The sequence below is a fragment of the Lissotriton helveticus genome, chromosome 2_1 (assembly GCF_964261635.1).
Source record: "Lissotriton helveticus chromosome 2_1, aLisHel1.1, whole genome shotgun sequence".
Classification (NCBI taxonomy): Eukaryota; Metazoa; Chordata; class Amphibia; order Caudata; family Salamandridae; genus Lissotriton; species Lissotriton helveticus.
Genome location: NC_136059.1, coordinates 596,992,702 through 597,012,805, shown reverse-complemented (window position 1 = coordinate 597,012,805; position 20,104 = coordinate 596,992,702).

Here is a 20,104-nt window from a genome sequence, read left to right as displayed (position 1 = left end):
GGTAAGGCCCCCGGCCAGATGGGATGCAGTTGATTTATTCAAGTCAAATGTTGCGCTATGGGGCCCACTCCTGACTCAATTGGTTAACGCTAGCGACTGCACTACCTTCTTAAAGACTTGGACAGAGTCTATCATTGTCCCAATATTCAAGAAGGGAAATCGTCAAGATCCTAGTTGCTATAGACCAATTTCCCTCCTTGATTCTATGGTGAAGGTGGCAGGACGAGTTGGCCTGCAGCGTTTACAGGATTGGGCAGCTGTAAACCAGGTGCTGTCAGACTTTCAGTGCGGTTTTGGGGAGGGGCTGGGTACAATTGAACAGAGTTTAAATCTGGCTATCCTTGTAGGGAAATATACAAGAGCTAAAAAAGGGAGGCTTTATTTAGTTTTTATGGATTTAACAGCAGTGTTTGATTCTGTAATTCATGTCAGACTTTGGGAGATCCTTGTAGACTTAGGGGTGGACCCCAATATTATCGCCTTCCTGCAGCGACTTTACGAGGGAGCGTTGTCCTGCGTCAGATATGGGTTGGAGGGTCAGTGCACAAAAGAATTCCCTGTAAGGAGAGGGGTTAGGCAGGGGTGTGTCCTGGCCCCCTTCCTTTTTGATCTATACACTAATGGGCTGGCCAAGCCACTCCTAAAGAGCAGACAAGATTTCCCTCAAGCAGGCGGGCGACCGATACCGGCCCTGCTATATGCCGATGATGCGGTGTTAATGGCGCACACGCAGAATGACTTACAAAGGGTTTTGGACAGTTAATGTTTTTATGCTTGATTTGGGTTTAAGTATTAATTTTTCAAAGACCTTTATGAGTTGTGGTATAGGGACACATAGGGATAAGGACAGGGACATTTTTCTGGATGGTAGGAAGTTAGCATCAACAAGAGCGTTCTCGTATCTTGGTGTTCTTTTTAATCAGAACGATACTTGGACCCAATCAATGGAGTCGAAAACACTTGGCTTTAGCAGATCAACTAGTGCCCTTGCCATCTTTGCAAAGAAGTTGGGCAGGAAGCGACTGGGCGAATTCTTGCAAATATATAAGGTGCAGTGTATATCAGCTGCTATTTATGGGGCCGGGGTTTAGGGTTTTGCTAATTCTCTCCTTTTACAAACCGTGGAAACCGCCTTCCTCAGGTATATTCTTTCAGTTCCTCCTGGCATGTCTTGATATGTGTGTCATGAGTAGCTGGGCCTACCGTATATAACGGACCTCATTAAACTGGAGCCTATTCTCCTTTGGCACAGGATATGGGTTAGTGAACAGACCCACCTAAATCGAGATATCCTGGGTTATTGTATTGGGCTGGATGGGGCGCAAAAGATTCCCTGGCTTAGGTTTGTTCACAGGTTTATGAAAGATCTTAGACACCCAGATTATTACACAAACCCTAGCTCTATGGCTCGAATTTCGAGAAAAACTTTGAAGAAAGAGGGTCTTGCTATGTTGGGACTATTAAGAGTAGCCGATGAAGCTGTTAAACCGACAGTTATATAACATCAGTTAAGGCTCACTTCTCTGGCTATGGAACCTTATTTAAGCTTTGTCCCTAGTGGATATGACAGAATGCTTCTGGCCAGATTTAGGCTAGGCACTGTACCCAGACTAGTGACTACTCCCAAGGTGAATGACTGGTCAAGACCTCTACCCCCATGTCTGTGCGACTCCCATTCAGAGCAGTCCACTATTCATCTATTCTTTTTTTGTAAGCTGTTTTTTGAATTAAGGAAAGTATGGTTACTACCTCTTCTAAGACAGCAAGGCCTTAGGCAATGCCGCCCAGCTCTTGTTCTCTTACAATTACTAGAGAATTAGCATGTGGCTTAGAGAATCTCCAACTTCTTGAAAAAGGTATTGTGGCATAGGAAAAGCATGTTTGGAGGCCCCTTTCTAGGTGGAGTAGTGGGATTTAAAATGTTGGATTTTAATTGATGTAACTTTTTATATGTGAGTTTTGCATTTTATTCTCCTTAATCTATGTCTTGTAACAATTCTTTCTAACTTCAATTTTACTGATTGTGTTATGCGCTTTCATGACTGAATATTATGGTCAAATAAAGCTAAATATTGATTGATTGTGTTGCTATCTGAGGGGGTAATGATAAACTTCATGACTTGTTCCTCCACCTCCTCTTTTTGTCCCCATTGGAGGAAGTCTGGATTGCCACTTCCTTGTCATTATCTGCTAGCAACTGCTCAAGATGAGATTTTGTGTGTTTAAGAACCATTGTAACTTTCCATGCTTTGCGCCAATCCTTAACTTGAGAAAGGTTAAGATGTTCATAGGGACCCAGGTTGAACTTCTGGCTGGTCCCTGTAGTATCAGTCATGGTGGTTAAAGTTAGTGAGGTCTTATTGGAGAGTTACGTATTTCTAAGGCCTAACTACTTTCCAGTCTCAAGTTTCTAAATAGTGGGTGACTTAACCAAGGCCCTAACACTATTTTTAATACATTTGAAAAATTAATAAAAATTCTTATTGAAGACAATTTCCTCAATGAAATCAATTATAAACAAGTGGTAAAACAAATGTCAAAGTCTTGCACCCCGCCGCTTCACCACCAAGGTAGAAAGCTGGCTCTGTATATGGTATCACCTCTAGGTGGTTATACCATACACAGAGTACAGTCGTTCCCCAAAAGTGTACAGGGCTCAATATAAAACCCAAAGTGCTCTATTAGTGGTAGTGTGGCCGTGCAGCCTTAGGCCAAACACGGAGGAGTGTAAGACATTTATTGCACAACAGAGATCAATAATGGACACACGACTCAAGAAGGAGATCCAGACGAATTTTAGAAAACTACACTTTGTTTGTAATTTATTTTAAGACCATGATCTTTGCAATAAGGCAAGTACATTTTTTTATTAAAAATACTTTTCACTTAAAAAAATCGACACTTCAAAAACTTTTCAGCAGAGTTCAATATTATCATATGGGAAAAAAAGATTGCTGTTATACAGGTAAGTAATGCACCTACAATCCCATTCTATGGAACCAAAAGTCAGCAAGGATAAGATGAAAACCAAAATTGCATCACCAGCAGCACTGGGGCAGCCGGGTGCAGAGGTCAAAATTGGAGCTCGGCCCAATGCTTTGCAATAGAGACTGGGGTTGGCTGGAGGCACACTGCTTGCAGGTAGGTACATCTGTTGCAGGGATCAAGTTTTGAGGGTTAGCACCAGCATGGGGGGCCACAATGCAGCACTAAACATACACAACCGGCGGTACAGGGGCGGCCGGGTGCAGGGTGCAAAATCAGCATCGGTTGCCCAATGCTTTCCTATGGAGATTCTTCTTTTGGCAAAAAGGCTGCAGGCATTGCACCAGAGATTGCAGAAGGGGAAGCAACGACAACCAAGGTAAGTAGAATGTAGGGATACATGGGGGCACCGTTGGTTCCACTCACCAAGGCCCAGGGGCTTGAGCTGCAAGGGTGCCTTTTGACGAAAGAGTCTTCTTACCGGGGGCCGATCGCAGTAAGCCTCTAGATTCACACTGCAGGCCCCACCGTGGAGAACAGGAGAGGTCAGTCAATGCTGGACATGAGGTCAGAATTTCTGGGGTGACCTCACTGCACAGGTGAGCAATTCAGACTCGGGCCATGGGGGTCGGGTGAGAGTGGACAGGAGATGAGGATCCGCCTGGAACCAGGGTCATTAGAGTTTGTTTCTTCTTGGACTGGTCAGCTGTCCATTGGAGACTGGACTCTTTTTCAAAGGTAGCAGTCCTTCCAGGGTTTTCAGATGTCTCTGACTGCATGACTGGTCACAGGTTCACAGAAGCTGGAGACAGGCTGGTAGGGCTGGAACCAAGACCTTAACCTTTACTTTCCTTCCTGTCTCTTTCCTTCTTTTGCTCCTTCACTCTCTTCTCTTCCCTTACTCTCCTTACTCTACTTCACTAACTCCTTCTCTTACTCCCTCTGTCCTCTTAGTTCTACACTCCCCTTCCCTCTTTCTCTCTCTGTTAGCCTCATTCTCTCTGACCCCTTAGTCTGTCACTCCTCTTCTATCACGCTCACTCCCTATAACACAGCCACACTCCCTCACTTATGTTTCTTTCCTCTCTCACTCAGGGCCTCATTTATGAGAAATGACGCATCGCTGCATGAAAACAGTTTTACAATCACTGATACAAGTACACATTGATCCATACAGTCACTTACGCAATCACAGGCTCTCATGTATAGTCATTTATATATGCCAACTCTCAAATGCCCTGTGTTTTACATATGTACTAACTTGGACATGTAGCACTGAGATAGCCATTCACTCACCAACACACCCATGCACACAGTCAACCACCCATACAGCTCTTTCCACATGCACTCTTGAACCCATATACCAAGTGAATCAACTGCTCACACATATATGCACAGAGTCACACACCTCCCAGCCACCCACACCCTCACATACAAATACTTGGGCAACCAATCAATAACCCATATAGCCACTCATATAGCTACTGATCAACACATGCAGCAGCTTAAACAACAACAGACATACTGATGCACACATTCAGACAGTTTAGTCACTAACCCATGCATTCAGTAAGACACATTTAATCACTCACTCATACAGTCAGTCACGCACCTTCTACATCCTTCATCCAGACACTTATACATCCACTCATTCTTCAATATGTAAAACATATTTAAACTTTACAGAAACACACAGTCACTGGATGATGTCATCAGTGATGTCATCAATGATGTCATTTGAGATGTCATTAGTGATGTCATCAGTGATGTCACTGGCCATGTCATGAATGATGTAATATGTGACATCATCAGCAGTGGATTGCGGGCACGCGAGTTATAGTGAGTCCAACTAACTATAACGTGGGAATTTCAATGGTTTTGTATGAGTAAAATGTTCAGCTAACTATAACTGGTGTGAAACCTATGGTTTTTTCAGTGAATTTCAAAGGTTTTTTAAATGCTAATTCCTAACTATAACGAGTGTGAAACCTATGGTTTTTTCAGTGATATATATATGTATATATATGTATGTATGTATATATATGTATGTATATATATATATATATATATATGTATGTATGTATATATATGTATATATATATATATATATATATGTATATATATGTATATATATATATATATATATATATATATATGTATGTATATATATGTATATATATATATATATATATATGTATGTATATATATATGTATGTATATGTATATATATATATATGTATGTATATATATATATATATATATATATATATATATGTATATATATATATGTATGTATATATAAATATATGTATATATATATATATTCACTGAAAAAACCATAGGTTATAGACCATATATAGTTAGGAATTAGCATTTACAAAACCTTGAAAATTCACTGAAAAAACCATAGGTTATAGACCATATATAGTTAGGAATTAGCATTTACAAAACCTTGAAAATTCACTGAAAAAACCATAGGTTATAGACCATATATCGTTAGGAATTAGCATTTAAAAAACCTTATTTTACCCACACAAAACCATTGAAATTCCATATATAGTTAGTTGCACTAACTATATATCGCGCACCCGCAATCCACTGCTGATGATGTCACATATTACATCATTCATGACATGGTCAGTGACATCACTGATGACATCACTGATGACATCTCAAATGACATCACTGATGACATGACTGATAACAACATCCAGTGATTTTTTGTTTCTGTAAAGTTTAAATATGTCTTACATATTGAAGAATGAGTGGATGTGTAAGTGTCTGGACGAAGGATTTAGTAGGTGCATGACTGACTGTATGACTGAGTGATTAAATGTGTCTCACTGAGTGCATGGGTTAGTGACTAAACTGTCTTAATTTGTGCATCATTATGTCTGTTGTTCTATAAACTGCTGCATGTGTTGATCAGTAGCTATATGAGTAACTATATGGGTTATTGATTGATTGCCCAAGTATTTGTATGGGAGACTGAGTGTGTGTGTGGCTGGCTGGGAGGTGTATGACTCTGTGCAGATCAATGTGTACTTGTATCAATGATTGTATAAGAAGGTAAGTATGTGTTAGTATATGTTTGAAAATGTAAGGTGCTCTATGTTTAACTGTATAGACAAGAAAATGGAAGTGTCATTGATTCTTTACAGGACTGACTAGGTATGTGAGTAACTCCATGGATGAGTGGCAGACTGTGAGTGTCTGTATAGGTGTATGAGTGCATATGATAGTGTTGTAAAGATGAGTGATTGTATGTATGAATGATTGTATGGGTGAATGAGTGAAGGTGTGTGTAGACGTAGGAATCAGTGAGTGCGTATGTAGTAACTAGTATTGGTGTGTCAATGGTTTCAAAAATTATACTCTGTATTTAACACTGGGTGAAACAGAGGTTATATTAAAATGTGAGGAGATGCATTGTATTGTCACATGAATGATATCATCAGTGATGTGGTCATTGATGTCAAATGAGATGTCATCAGTGATGTCATCAGTGATGTCATTTGAGATGTCATCAGTGATGTCATCAGTGATGTCACTGACCATGTCATGAATGATGTAATATGTGACATCATCAGCAGTGGATTGCGGGTGCGCGATATATAGTTAGTGCAACTAACTATATATGGAATTTCAATGGTTTTGTGTGGGTAAAATAAGGTTTTTTAAATGCTAATTCCTAACGATATATGGTCTATAACCTATGGTTTTTTCAGTGAATTTTCAAGGTTTTGTAAATGCTAATTCCTAACTATATATGGTCTATAACCTATGGTTTTTTCAGTTAATTTTCAAGGTTTTGTAAATGCTAATTCCTAACTATATATGGTCTATAACCTATGGTTTTTTCAGTGAATTTCAATGGTTTTTTAATAGCAAATATCATAAGCTGTCGAATGTCAAGTACGTGGTAAGTAAAAACATTTTCGTGTTTATGCACACTGATCTGCTTTGAATGCTGCCCCCCCCCTCATTTCTATTAGGAGTACTCTCTCTTTGCAGATAGTGAAAGGTAGTTAACGCAGGCCTTTGCCCCCGTTGTAATACGTCGTGCCTGCTTCTCTCTCCATTTGATTGATTGTTATCCAAGCATTTACTGTTTTAGAATTGGTTCTCTTTGGTTCATTCTCTATTTACAAACAAACACAGAGTCGCAATACTCTGTTTAGTCTTTGCAGATAACGAAAAATCGTGTAAAAAAACAAAAGGAATCGAGCAAAATCAGTAGGCCACTAATGGGATCTCTTTTTGACCTCGCTAAAATAGAAACATTAAGAACAACCCCTCATGACAAATACGAAACTAGTGAGATGAACTGAACTCCACACCATGATGGCTGCAATACAGCTCGGCTCCGCCACCCACCCCGCCCAAAATAACGATAAAGAGCGGCTGCCATGATTGCTCGCGGAATGGCCACGACGGAGCTACAAAATGGTGGTGCTCTCATGCTAACGCCAGCTTCAGTCTGAAACATCCAGAAACACTGTAGACTACCAATTCGATCAGTTCCGGTAGCGCCCCAATGTAACCCGGTAGAGAAGAACTAGCCCTCCCCTCTTTGACTGATGGTTCTTGTTGCCTGTCCCTTCTGTTGTCATTTAACAGAACTATTTAGCCTGCTGAAAGGGGTTGTGTTCCGACTGCTGGTTGGTGGAGTCATTTTGACTATATTCTGGACCTGCGTTGTCGCGTAATGCGTCATATGACGCGCCGCGTTAGCGCATCCGGAAGTCATCCGGGGCGCGACGCGCAGCGCGTAACGTAAGCATAACAGGTCATGTGACTTGTTAATAAAACTTTTCATTGGTTCATTTTACTTTTCTTATTCTAATGATGAAAGGCTTGGTCATATGACCTAAAAATTACGCTTTTTATTACTTCCGAACATTATTTTTTCTTAAATATATGTTATAATGTTCCAGGCTAATGTACTTTCCCGGAAAATTTACAACTGTCCTGCAAGTAAAATATATTCTTTTTTCGAGAAAAAGGGCGTTTCTTCGTCCCATGACGGAGCCGTTGAGCAAAAGAGGGTCGACCTGCTGTCTTAGTCGCCGATACGCCTGAATATGAGATTCTTATCGATCACTTTATGTTGCAGGAGTAGAAAACACAACAGCCCTTGACCATTTATCTTTACTGCGTTCCTGCGTATTATACCTTTTACCCTTCATGTAATTGGTCTGCTTTATTTCACTTGCCTTTTAATGATTCTAAAACAGTGACTATTATTAAAAACTTTACCAATGTATATACTACTACCATGTTTTCTTTTAAAAACCTTTATTGTGAAAATTTCATTATACAAATACGAGCCTATAACCACGTGGGCCGGCCACGGAGCAAACTGTAATCGTATATGATGAGTAGACATTTACATTGTAGAGGAACGTAACGGGCGGGCCATTAGGTTGCAAGAACTAAGGTGTCTAACAGTTGCGGAATCGGTGGACGTACATTTTATAATTAAAATACGACAGGGCCAGTTACAATAAAATTATCTAGATATACATTTGCGGGCAAGTACCATGCGCGACGTTAATTCGAACTTTCAATAGTACAGTAATCAATAACACATCAGAACTTAATATCAATAGGGATGTCGAAATACTCAATCAATTCTCGTTCCCGCCCGCCATGTGCTTCAAAACTGCATACGTATCTCGTGATTTCAAGGTTCTGCAACCAGTACACAACAAGGAGTTACGAGTCCCATTTATTCCGGCGCCATTTTGGGCGAGGACGGGCAGGTCCAGGATATAGTCAAAATGTCTCTACCAACCATCGACTATGATGATGTTCATATGCTGTATTTATAGAGTAACACTCATCTGTCCACATGAAATTAATTTGCCACAATCTAAACATGTCATTTTAATCTTTCCAAAGTTCTTCTAAATATTTGGGACCGTTTCCCTTGCCTCTGATGCTGTCAGTGCCACTTCTTTGATGAATGTACTGGCAGGTCGGGGGTTCTCCTCCAAATCTCTCTTTTATGCAGCACTATAATTAATTGGTGCCACCTCTCCATATGACGATGCATGGTATAGTTACCATAACTATATTTTTTTTCGGTTCCTCTGGAGAGTACATCGTGGCAGATGAAGCGTATAACGTACCGGGCATTTACCTTTTTTTGCATGTAGAGGAAAGGAAAAAAAAATCGAGCGTCCGAGTTCTAAGGTGTCCCAGGGCCATTTTAGTGGACCAGGCCCAAATCCAAAGAACAGGCCGCCATTTTGAGAGTCCTGTTGCAGCCGCCTGTCGCTGTAGCATCAAGAGCGGCCAAAACTCAGCTGAATGGCAACTGAAACGGTAAAGGGGCGCCCCACTACAGCAGACGAGCCTCCACCTAGGAAGGCCCGTTCACGCCGCCTCCCCCCCCCCTTCGGGCACCCCACGCCGTTATTCGGAGCAGTATTGTAGGATGGCCACACCAGTGCAGCAACTTGCTAGACACCACCTCGGTGGTAACCGAATCTCAGCGCCTTGTGGTGTCTTCTATTCAGAAAACATTGTTGTGCTGCCTTCGACCTATTCGCCGCAAGTGCGCACGCAACTCAGCTGCATAGCTTGCTAGACACCACCTCGGTGCTAACCGAATCTCAGCGCCTTGTGGTGTCTTCTATTCCAAAAATATTGTTGCGCTGCCTTTGGCCCCATTCGCACATCGGTCCGCTACTGCCGCCATCTCACAGGCCAACGGGGCGCCCCACGCCGACTTTCAGCATTGTAGGATGGCCACACCAGTGCACCTTACTAGACACCACCTCGGTGCCATCCGGATCTTGGCATCTCAGCGCCTTGTGGTGTCTTCTATTCAGAAAATATTGTTGCGCTGCCTTTGGCCCCATTCGCACATCGGTCCGCTACTGACGCCATCTCACAGGCTAATGGGGCGCCCCACGCCGAGTTTCAGCATTGTAGGATGGCCACACCAGTACAGCAACTTGCTAGACATCACCTCGGTGCCATCCGGATCTTGGCATCTCAGCGCCTTGTGGTGTCTTCTAGTCTTGTTGCGCTGCCTTTGGCCCCATTCGCACATCGGTCCGCTACTGACACCATCTCACAGGCCAACAGGGCGCCCCACGCCGACTTTTACCATTGTAGGATGGCTACACCAGTGCCACAACTTGCTAGACACCACCTCGGTGCCATCCGGATCTTGGCATCTCAGCGCCTTGTGGTGTCTTCTATTCCGAAAATATCGTTGCGCTGCCTTTGGCCCCATTCGCACATCGGTCCGCTACTGACGCCATCTCACAGGCCAACGGGGCGCCCCACGCCGACTTTCAGCATTGTAGGATGGCCACACCAGTGCTGCAACTTGCTGGACACCACCTCGGTGCCATCCGGATCTTGGCGCGTTGTGTTGCCTTCGGCCTATTCGCACATCGGTCCGCTACTGACGCCGCCTCACGTGCCAACGGATTTTCTACGCTTTTTATACCCTATGCCGCATAACAGGTCATGTGACTTGTTTATAAAACTTTTCATTGGTTCATTTTACTTTTGGTTTCCTAATGATGGAAGGCTTGATCATATGACCTAAAAATAACACTTTTCATTGGATGAAAACTTTTTTTTTCCCAAACGATGAAAGCCCCACCTTGTTTCTGGATGTTTCACACTGAAGCTGGCGTCACCATGAAAGCACCACCATCTCGTGGCTCCGTCGTGGTCATTCCGCGAGCAATCATGGCAGCCGCTCCCCACCAGAAGCCTGCAGGAGTCGGGGGCCCCCAAAACTTTTGTTGAATCCTCAAGGCGGAGGAGACGCTTTCGAGAATGGGGTCCAAGACCTAGCAGACAAGCGTCCGATTTCCAAGGTGTCCCAGGGCCATTTCAGTGGACCAGGCCCAAAAAGAAAAGAGCCTGCCGCCATTTTGAGAGTCCTGTGGCAGCCGCCTATCGCTGCACCGCAAGAGTGGGCGCAACTCAGCTGAATTGCGGCTTTTGACACAGTGGACCAAAAGTGGACGGAATGGCAACTGAAACGGTAAAGGGGCGCCCCACTACAACAGACGAGACTCCACCTGGAGAGGCCCGTTCACGCCGCCTCCCCCCCCCCCCGGGGCGCCCCACGCCGTTATTCGGAGCAGCATTGTAGGATACCAAAACCAGTGCGGCAACTTACTGGACATCACCTTGGTGCCATCGTTCTGCTGCCTTGGAACTATTCGCACAACAGTTTGCTACTGATGACCCACCCCCCGCGACGCCCCACGCCGGATGCCGAAATCAGTGCGGCACCCAGGCAACATCACCTGGGTGCCGTCCAGAAATCTGGACGTTGTGCTGCGTTGGGACTATTCGCACAGCCGACCGCTACTTCGTTGTTTTTCCCTAAAAATGTTTATATGTTTTTACTGTTTTTGTTTTGTTGTATATATTTATAAGTTATTAAAGTTTTATAATCTTACTACTTTGTTGGAGTGCTATATATTTTTAATGTGACACATAATTGTAAAAACTTTGATGTACAAAGAGTCATCCCTGGAATCTTCCGCTTCAGGCTCGGTCCCCTCCCCAATCACAATACAGGATGGTTTTCAGATAGTAGGAACGCGTGTGCTGTGACGGATCTCATCGAGTGTGGGCCTTGATCTACTATAACTCCTTTGAAGAGGGGTGATTCTTTACAGCTGGGGCCATAAACTACATCTGCAGGGCTAGCTGATAGCCTAGGACCGGCCCGGACAATCGGACACAGAGGAAAAGGAGTGTCAGAGGGTGCGGTAGTGAATAGGGCGAAAGGGAGGTGTCGGGCGGGCACAGGGTGTGATTCTCAGGGAAGAGCAGCGCAGATGGGGGGAGGTTTATTACCCATGCATAAGACAGAGAACGAGGGTGACCAGTGCCTGGGGGAGATGCTTGCGAGGGTGGGGAGCCATGCTAAGGATCGACAGCGTGCAGAGAGTGGGTCTGGTCAAGGCATCTAAAATGACTGCCGTGCACGACAAAAGTGTGGCATTTGAAAAAAGGCAAGATGGCGCAGACAATGTTTTTCAACACTTCCTGATTTCCTTCGAATCGAACGTTAACAGACGTTGGGGCATATTACCAAAGTTAAGCGATATTTATCCCTAACGATGCTTAGCAACTAATTTTTTACCGCTAAGCATCGTCAGAAATTATCGCAGATAAACCTTGCTATTATCAAGGTTTATCGCAAATGCCATAAAAAACGACCGCAATGCATTAATATCGCTGAAAACTCAGCGATATTCATGCATTACCGAGCTAATGCTCTTAGCCATGTTATCCACCTCCCATTGGATAACATGGCTAAGAACTGATCAGGGCAGGTGGTAGCTTTTGGAGATATTCGCGCTTAGCGCGAATATCTCCAAAAGTTGGTAATAGGAGATAGCGATGTTAGCGACTGTTTCCAGTCGCTAACATCTTGGCATGCCCACTTTGCATGTCATTAGTGATAAATATCACTGACATGCAAAGTGGGGCCCAAGATGGTCACTATCTCCTACTAGCGGTCGCTAACTGGTGTTAGCAACAGCTAGGTAATACAGAGATAATTTTATCTCCGCGAAGCGGAGCGCAGTTACAGATATATATCTTTTTTTGAACGTTAATTTCTCAAAATCCACTGAAGCACATATATTGAGACCTAGCAAAGGCACATCGAGCTACCAGTCCCTACAATTTTGCCAAGTTTCATGCAAATCCATTCAGCCGTTCGATTATTATTATTATTTTTTTTTTTGCCCCGCGGGGCCCTTTTAAAACCTCCACATCAAACCTAGGGGGTCAGGGAGGATCTACTATGCCCCCTTATGGTCATTTGCCCCTTCGCTTTGGCCTCCTCTTGTCTCTCGATCCTACCGAGAGACAAGATGGCGGCCGCTACGGACTGTTTGGAATGTTTACAGACGCCGGAGAACCAATCAGCTTCGCAAAGCTCCGTTACGCGAAAAGTACGCGAAGCGGAGCGCTGTTACAGATATATATCTTTTTTTGAACGTTAATTTCTCAAAATCCACTGGAGCACATATATTGAGACCTAGCAAAGGCACATCGGGCTACCAGTCCCTACAATTTTGCCAAGTTTCGTGCAAATCCATTCAGCCGTTCGATTATTATTATTTATTTATTTTTTGCCCCGCGGGGCCCTTTTAAAACCTCCACATCAAACCTAGAGGGTCAGGGAGGATCTACTATGCCCCCTTATGGTCATTTGCCCCTTCGCTTTGGCCTCCTCTTGTCTCTCGATCCTACCGAGAGACAAGATGGCGGCCGCTACGGACTGTTTGGAATGTTTACAGACACCGGAGAACCAATCAGCTTCGCTTCACAAAGCTCCGTAACGCGTAAAGTCCGCGAACCGGAGCGCTGCCTGGTCCGCTGTTACAGATATATATCTTTTTTTGAACGTTAATTTCTCATAATCAACTGGAGCACATATATTGAGACCTAGCAAAGGCACATCGGGCTACCAGTCCCTACAATTTTGCCAAGTTTCGTGCAAATCCATTCAGCCGTTCGGGCTAAAAGTGAGGCCAACCGCCCTATGGAAAACTCAATGTTAAAAACACGTTTTGGGACCCCCCTTTTTTCTCGGCCCCCCCTTGACGAACCCCCCCCAAATTTTCAGGGGCTGCTCAGAAACAAAATGTTCCATTTTCCTGAAAATTTCAGCCAATTCCGTCCACAAACGCCAAAGTTATTAGACATAGAATTTTCAAAAATCCCATAGAGAAAAAATCCTAACTATATATACCTACTGGCGACCGCCAGTAGGTAATATATTTATATATAGTTAGGATTTTTTCTCTATGGGATTTTTGAAAATTCTATGTCTAATAACTTTGGCGTTTGTGGACGGAATTGGCTGAAATTTTCAGGAAAATGGCACATTTTGTTTCTGAGCAGCCCCTGAAAATTTTGGGGGGGTTCGTCAAGGGGGGGCCGAGAAAAAAGGGGGGTCCCAAAACGCGTTTTTCCCATGTTAATTTCCATAGGGCGGTTGGCCTCACTTTTAGCCCGAACGGCTGAATGGATTTGCACGAAACTTGGCAAAATTGTAGGGACTGGTAGCCCGATGTGCCTTTTGTAGGTCTCAATATATGTGCTCCAGTGGATTTTGAGAAATTAACGTTTAAAAAAAGATATATATCTGTAACAGCGGACCGGGCAGCGCTCCAGTTCGCGTACTTTTCGCGCAACGGAGCTTTGTGAAGCGAAGCTGATTGGTTCTCCGGCGTCTGTAAACATTCCAAACAGTCCGTAGCGGCCACCATCTTGTCTCTCGGTAGGATCGAGAGACAAGAGGAGGCCAAAGCGAAGGGGCAAATGACCATAAGGGGGCATAGTAGATTGTCGCTGACCCCCTAGGTTTGATGTGGAGGTTTTAAAAGGGCCCCGCGGGGCAAAAAAAAATAAAATAATAATAATCGAACGGCTGAATGGATTTGCACGAAACTTGGCAAAATTGTAGGGACTGGTAGCCCGATGTGCCTTTGCTAGGTCTCAATATATGTGCTCCAGTGGATTTTGAGAAATTAACGTTCAAAAAAAGATATATATCTGTAACAGCGCTCCGCTTCGCGTACTTTTCGCGTTACGGAGGTTTGCGAAGCTGATTGGTTCTTCGGCGTCTGTAAACATTCCAAACAGTCCGTAGCGGCCGCCATCTTGTCTCTCGGTAGGATCGAGAGACAAGAGGAGGCCAAAGCGAAGGGGCAAATGACCATAAGGGGGCATAGTAGATCGTCCCTGACCCCCTAGGTTTGATGTGGAGGCTTTGAAAGGGTCTCGCAGGGCAAAAAAAAAATATACAGTTTTTTTAGTTTTTTTGCGTGGAGTGCGCCCGGTTCGCGAACCGGGAAGCGTTCTGGGGAGCGTACTTTCTTGAAAATTAGTGAAAAAAGTTATAGAGTAAAATAATAATTGTGAGTGATCAGATGTAGGGTAGCTCTGAGAAGAGCTTTTGGGTTTATGGTACATTTAGGTACTTATAAGTAGGTACCAATGCACAGTCTTAAATTCAGAGTGAAAATTCTGTTGCCCTCATCTGAGAAGTGAACTCCATCTCCTCTGTAGATATCTTGCATGTAGTAACGCAAGTTATTGTTGTACAGGGAGCCCATTCCATGGTCTCTCATGTAAGCTGAAACAGATTTGTTTACATGCTTCCTCGATTTCTCAATTTGTGGACAAAATTGGTTCGACCACCTCCATTTTTGTCTTTGGCATATATTTGAATATACCAAGGCAGTCTGAGGAAAAAGTGCCATCAATTGCTCAAAGGTGTCCTTTAAAAGCATTTCCAGACCTACCCCAGTCAAAGTGCCCAAATCATTACCTCCACAGTGCACAATTAACAGGTCAGGTTTTGGCAAATGCATAAAGGTTTTCACCAATGGTATCAATTGGTGACATTTTAATCCTCTGTGGCCAAACCACTTAATTTCCACATCTTGTAAATTGAGGTTAGGTAAATTCCTGTTTTCAGCGTACCTTTGAGCCCAATAGATATAACTATGTCCAACAATCCAGACAGAAAACATGGCGAGAGAAGGTTCTCCTGCAGTCAGATGAAGTGTGGCAATGAAATGGCAGTTGAAAAAATGAGAGTGTAAAATGAAAAAAACTGAGGAGTTTCTGTGTTAATGAAGCAGTAAGAGTGATTGGTGGATTTTGATTGCTGAAAACAGAAAGTTAGTGTGCATGGATGAGTTCGTTGAAAGATGTATTTTGAGTGGCGAAGAAAAAATCATTAAATGAAAGAATGCTCTGGATATGCAGGTGCACTGAGAGTTCAGAGTTCAATTGCAACATTGTTGTGTGAACTTGGAAACACCAGAGGTCTTGCAAGAGGTGGTTGCTATGCAGAAAAAGCAGAGAGGGGGCAGAGGGGGGAAGGGTTTTGCTTTGAAAAAAAGTGAGGGAAGAGTTTTGATTGGGTGACATGAGAGATATGTGTGAGGAATTACAGCATTTCTGTGCTTTTGATAGCTGCAGACTCTGGAGTGCATACCTTTTGCTCTGCTGAAGACAAATTGGTGTGTTTCTGAGACTGTTTTGAAACTCAAAGTATTTGCTAAGGTGAGAAAAGATTTCTTTAATTTAGATAGAAAATAGTGTGCTTTAAGGAGAAAATTATGAAGAAAGTTGTGTTTTTCAAATGTTGCTTTGTCTCAAGTGTTTTACAAATAGATTTTGTTTCTTTGAGAAATTGTAATTGGAGAAAATGTGAAGTATTAGTACTGACAGGGCTTTTATGTGCATAGGAGCTGTGGAGTGTTTTCAAATTATGACTTGTAAATCGTTTTTGAGAAAAAGCAATGGTTTTAATATTGATGAGAAGGACATAATGGTGTCTGCTTCTTTATAAGGTAATTGAGAGTCTCTGATGTTATTTTTCCCATTTCAATGTAAGAAGTTTGTCTGTGGAGCAAATTGCTTGTAAATATGCTCCCACCTGTGCATGGCAAATTTAGATTTTGAATGTTTGCGTTACATAGGCATGTTAAAGGTGACTGAAACATGCTGCAAAGGCAATCAAAAAACGCTTTTATGTGTCTTAAGGACATTTTAAGTCATTTCCCCATGTGCAGTGTTTTCAAATTATGAGTTGAAAATCGTTTTTGAGGTAAAGGAATGTTTTCAAAATGTATGTGCGCCATATGCCCCCAAATTTCTTTTTCAGGGGTGCAGCAGGGTGTTCTTGAGACACCCCTGCACCCTCGGAAAAATTCGTAATTTGCGATGAGGTAATTGCTAATCGCAAATTGCACCTTCATTCCTATGGGCCTCCTGCTGCATGGAAATGAATGGGTAGTTTGTAATTAGCAAATAGGTCATCGCAAACTAGGAATGGTAAAGAATCGCTATTTATTCCTTAAAGTTCGCTATTTAGGAAATGCAAAAAACTTTGATGATACATATGGCGGTTCATCTCTAACAAGATAAGAAGCATGGGGATAGATTTATGATGACTGGCGCATCACCAGGGATGTGTTAGTCATTCTGTGCCGCTGTTCCGTCACCTATGGTGTGCTGCATTTACAATGCGGCGCATCATGGGGCAAAAACAGCACAGAGGCGTGACGTATCTGTGCCGTAAAGGTGGCGCATTGCTGGAGTTGTATCGCAAGTGTGATGAAGCTCCAGCAAGGCTCAGGGGTGCCCCTGTCGCAGGGTTTCTGTTCTCACACAGAACTGTGGACAGAGGATTGGAACCTCGGCGAATTAGGGTGTCCCAAAACTCACCTTAGTAATCAAAACCCCTTAGCAAGCTAGGTACAGTGTCACATTGGATATAACAAACTCTCAATGTTTAGACAATCCAGAATATGAACTTATAGTACCTCAGGATACGTGGAACTCATGAACAGTCGGTCGTTATATATTTCTTAGAAACCAGAACATGGAGTTAAGAAGAACACATGTGTATTTGAAATGTTTATTTACTAATGCCGTCTTCTCAGGCGTAGTATCTTAGATAATACAAGTACACATATTATCAGTAGCAAAATTACCAGCATAGTTACTAGTACATAAAAAGCGAATGGTGACAGTATGTTAACATGCTGTAAATGAATAAGAGTTAGCAACACTTATAAGCAGCCGCGGGCCGTGGAGGGAGTTACGGTGGGGCAGGGAGGCGGGGAGGGGGAGGGGCAGGGTGGAGAGGGCTCCACCCTGCCCCTCCCCCTCCCCGCCTCCCTGCCCCACCGTAACTCCCTCCACGGCCCGCGGCTGCCTATATCTCACCCTCCCTAATACACATAATATATTATTTGCTAAGAAGGTCTCTTTGTGTTGGTTTAGGGCGTGCCGATACTTTAGTGTCTTAGATTTGAAGGAATCACATCAGCATACACCAGCTCTCTCTTCATGTGAACCGCATCAAGTGTTGTGTATGTGTGTTCGGCAAAGCAATATAAAACCCGCCTCATGCCCAGAATTGGCAGAAGCTGCACTTATGTTATGAGTATGAAGTCGTGGAGATCAGACCTCATAACAATTCTGTATCGTGTTGTTCTTGAAACTTCAGCACTCGCTGTACAGATATAGTTTAACAAGTAAAGCAGATAGTAGAGCAATAACATATTATTGTCATGTAAATCACGATGAACTATTAGGTTGAAAGCTAAAGCAACAACTAAGTGTCGTGTGCAGAAGTTGCAAAAAAGGAAAAAATGGCGTTTAAACCGGTAATGAGTCCATGCTAACTTAACACGGTGTAAAGATATCCAGGACCTAGATGACACCTCCCCATGATTGGGAAACAAACTGAATAAGATAATAGAAGTGCCATCTCATGAGAGCAGATTGCAAGTTTATATGTGGACGGTCCGCAAGGTAAAACATTAAAAACTAGGAAAATTTAATGCTAAAGAAAAACAGCCAAGTACTTTATCGAGTCTTAAGCCAATAGGCAAGCTAAATAATAAAAACTTGACAAATAAGTCAATGAATTGTCAATGAAATGCTAGTACTCAGCATATCAAACATGAAAAAGGTCTATGACATAACTGTGTATGCAAAATAAGCTGCAACAGCCTCCAATAGGAAGTCACCGTCTTCATCCGAAAAGAGTTCAGCCATCCAATTTAAAAGCAGAAAAGAACATACGTGCTCTCCCAGCACCGGATCCTCTATCAACATCAGAGGACAGCTCGGTGGGTTTTCAAGAAAGCTCTGTTCCAAGAAAGACTGTGTTGCCGCCAGTAAATTCCAGGGACCAATTAGTCCATGCATCAATGCCACAGCCATAATCCTTTCGCCAGGACAAACCAACTCGTGAGTAATGATAGGAGTCATCAGCTGATTAAAGTCGACGTCAGGAGAAACCGGTCCGCAGAGACACAAATCAATGGCCCAATCGAAATCACAGGTCAGGCAGTGAAATACAGGCTGGACACAGGTGAAGTAGGAGAATCGAAAAGATAATCCATATGCCGTGCTTAATATCGCCAACGGCATTGTGCCATAATATTCTAGCATGCGATTGCGGAACAGTGTCAGCAGCTGCAGGGCGGGAGCTTGCACAGGAGGGACATCCATATTTAAAAATGTAAAAAAGCACAAGAGCGTCCGCTGGTAATGCAAGTAAAAATGGGAATCCACGAAGCAGAGTGGAAAAAATAGAATGAAAGAAAGCAGGGATGACTCCAAAGATTTTCTCAAATGAAGTCACGAGACCACTGGTAACAACTTTAAAAAAGTGCGCCAGGCCCTTTGTGGAGGACGCGTTAGAGATAGTCCGAACCATCTTGCTGAAATGGAAAGGCGAATCTGTATTTAAAAGGGTCTGCACCTCTGTACGGGTGTTCGCTATGTGAAGCACGAAAGTTTCACGGGCCGAAGTCAAGGCCACCTCTCTCTGAGACAAAAGAGCTCTTATTCTTGCCATGCCGTTGAAATGTGCTCCCAAGGTTGGTATTTGTGGCCAGATTGAAAACTCCCTATGTTCATGTGTGGGAGGAAATAGAACATTTCTGCAGCAAATAACCCGTTCATTTACTGTTACGAAAAAAGGAATACTTTTAATTAACCCAGAACAATCTTCATTATTGAGCATCAAATAACTACCATTTTCCAAGAACTTGAACGTGGGGATGATAGCAGGAACTGGTGTGCCTTGCAACACGCAAGCCATATTTGGTCGGTGTTTGTTGCATGAACCGTGTAACTGTATGTGCCTACACATTAGTGAATGATCTGGCGTCTCAGTGCATTCCTCTCCATTCAGATAAACTTCTTGATCATCTTTGAAAATCTGTATGTGTATGGAAGCGACCAGACCTCATGAAGAAAACCACTACCTAAAGGTTAATAACGACCTATTGGTATATATTTCATACAATTTGAAAACTTATATAAAGCAAAAGGCAGCGTTATTAAACCGTGGATAAGGCACGTTGCCAAAGCAGTCAACCTTTTGGATTTATACTGGAAATGTTAAAGGAAGAATTACAGAGTAGGGCCTGTAAATCTTTAATGGACAACGAGTAAAATTACTCCAACCATCATATTCCTCTAACTCCGGGATAGTAGGGGTGCTTAATTTTTTAGAAGTAGCCAATCCAAAGCATTTGGTCTGGGAAATTGTTTCATTCACAAACAACATATG